Raw genomic sequence first — 2,563 nt, 5'->3', positions numbered from 1 at the left:
TGAGAATGCATGGAGTTTTATTATTCTGTTGTGTATATTTTTATATATTTTCGAAGTTTTCCATAATACATCTTTTTTTAAATTTACATCAGGATAAAAGACATAAATTCGGACTGTCCCAAGCAAACCAGGCTGCATTTGGCCTATGGAAAAGAGGTGATAGATTTATGGGCCAGACAGTTACAGGGACTCAGAGAAGTAGAAGGATAATTGGGTCACACTCCAAAAGGTGTCCAGTATGATTACATTCTGATTTTCTGGTATTTTGGATGTTATTAGCTCATCTATTTTTCTTTTTATTTTTACCTGCCTCAATCTGTGTTTAATTCAAGTAATAACAATTTCTTATTTGAGAAGTTCTGCCATGTGCTTTTTTTTAAATGTAGCTCAGTTTCTCCAAAAGAGCCTCTAGCAAACAGGCCACTAAGATTTGGCAGCTTTATTGTTGAATGCATTCAATTATCATTTTTAAAGTCTAGCACCACATTCCTTTAATGATTTAGGACCTTGCAGGGTTTTAAATGTCTCCCAAAGCTTTCATTGTAAATTGTGTTCAACATCAAAGGAGGTAAGTGATGCCCAGATGCTGTTTACCGCCTGTGAAATTCTCAGCACTAAATGGGACGAGTATCCCTTGACAGATTCAGAATTAGAGCTGGATAGAAAGAAATAACCTTCATTTCTGGATGCTAATCCCAAACCTAGCACTGGGTAGGAAAAACCACACACAAAAGTCTTTTTAAAATGGACCTTCTGCAATGACTCCTCTGCTTTTATTTCAAGTTCCATCAAGAAGCACAGTGACAATTCTGAAGTCCACAGGGGCAAAGAGGTCCCCTGAGGCTACAGCTGATTTAGGGTTTCTATTACTGGATTTCAGTGGCATTTGCTTAAACTGGGCCCCTACACGAGAACCTTAGAAAAGTCCTCCTTATCCTTTATAAGCTCCTTTAAAACAAAATCAAAACTCAAGTATCTGGACATTCTCGGCTGTTTTCTCTGCAATGTCCTGCTGGGAGATGTTGTTCGTATGCCAGGTGCCATCCCTGATGCTCACATCCTTTGATGTTGGGACATTCCTGTAATTCATAAAGGGGTTTATTCTAAAGAAATATCCCTTATGCTTTCAGGACATATTTTTAAAAGGAAAAACACAAAAGCAACTTCCACTTACCCCAAGCCACCATGAAACGTTTGCTGGCTTCGTGTCTTTCTGGCTGGTTGGTTATTTTCAACACAAAACCCTACTGTGACCTATCACAGTAGGGTTTCATATTGAAAACTCTGCCATTTTCATAGTAGAATTTTAAATCGGCCAATAGTAGGGTTTCATGTTGAAAATTCTCCATTGCGTGGTGGCAGAGAGATCCCTACCGTTCTCCTCTCATGCTAAAATTCATTCCCGTCCCACTGGACACACCTGTCTGTCTGTCCCCAGATGTTTACTAAGGACTGACCACGTTCCAGAACAGTTTTACCTCTGGGGAACAAGTTGCACAGCCACAGGCCTCCTTTCTTTTCTTCTAAAAGGCTTCATGTGGTGCAGGCTAATCTGCGGTGTTGAAGTCGTCCTGGTGTTTCCTTCTTTGTGACCGGGGTGCTGGATAACACTGCAGGTAAGAATGTGGGCCCTGGGGCCAGGCTGCCTGACTTTGGGTTCTGGCTTGGTGACCTCAGACAAGCCACTTAGATCTGCTCTGCCTCAGTGGACTCATCTGGAGGGTGGGGATACTAAAGTTTCTACCTCCTGGGGTTGGTGTGAGAATAAATCAATACACGTAAATAAATTTGTTGTGAAAATAAATCAATCCACATGAAAGCACTGAGAAAGTGCTAAATGTTCCAGACAAGTCAGCGATTTGTTATGGAAGCAGAAGACACGCCATCGGCTCCCAGAAGGCTAGTGACTCTCAGGCCTCCCCATAACGTATCCCTCTCCCCTCTCCTCCCCTTTGCAGCCCCCTAACCCTTCTATAGTCATTCTCACCTTCTTCCCTGATCGACTATTTTCTTATACTTTCCAATCATTCACTTCTCTTCAACAACCCAAAAAAGAGCATACACTCTAATCGCATAGCTTGCTTTTTAAAATAATGTCTGTGGAACATAACCTGAGAGTGTTTCCTGGACAATACGTATCAGGGCATGAGATTTCCTGGCCTCTCCCCTCTCTCCTTCTAAAGACAAGGCTTTCTCATGCTCAGTCCCTGGTCTTGCTTTTGCTGAGATGAGAGCTGAGAGCAGGAGACTCTCCCTGTGCCAGGGAGGGCGGAGTTTTGGCTGGAAAATAGAAAGCCCCTGAGGGGGATGGGAAGAAGGGAGCCAAAGGGATCAGAGGGGCCTTGGGGAACTCTTGTGGGGCTGGAGTTTTGAAATTAAAAAGGGAGAAAAATAATTTGGGGCATTTTGGAGAGAAAGAGTAATAGAGGCTATTTTAGAAGTTTGACTGCGTGCCTGTGTGTGTGTGTGTGTGTGTGTGTGGTGTGTGTGTGTGTGTGTGTGATTTCCCCTCTACTGCTATTCAAGAAAGAGTGCTGCAGGGACGTACACATTACCACCAGGG

General features: G+C 42.9%; 1 long non-coding RNA gene across 1 annotated transcript; it reads right to left on the bottom strand.

Moving 5' to 3' along the window:
• On the bottom strand, nucleotides 1-1,620 carry LOC117064345. The gene is made up of 2 exons (XR_004429395.1): nucleotides 1,479-1,620; nucleotides 1-1,079 (listed from the first exon to the last, which is right to left on the bottom strand). It is a non-coding gene; the product is annotated as an uncharacterized LOC117064345 (long non-coding RNA).
• Between the last annotated feature and the right edge of the window lie 943 nt (nucleotides 1,621-2,563).

Source organism: Trachypithecus francoisi, unplaced genomic scaffold (assembly GCF_009764315.1).
Source record: "Trachypithecus francoisi isolate TF-2019V2 unplaced genomic scaffold, Tfra_2.0 Contig01579, whole genome shotgun sequence".
Lineage (NCBI taxonomy): Eukaryota > Metazoa > Chordata > Mammalia > Primates > Cercopithecidae > Trachypithecus > Trachypithecus francoisi.
This window is presented reverse-complemented; position numbering and strand designations above follow the sequence as displayed.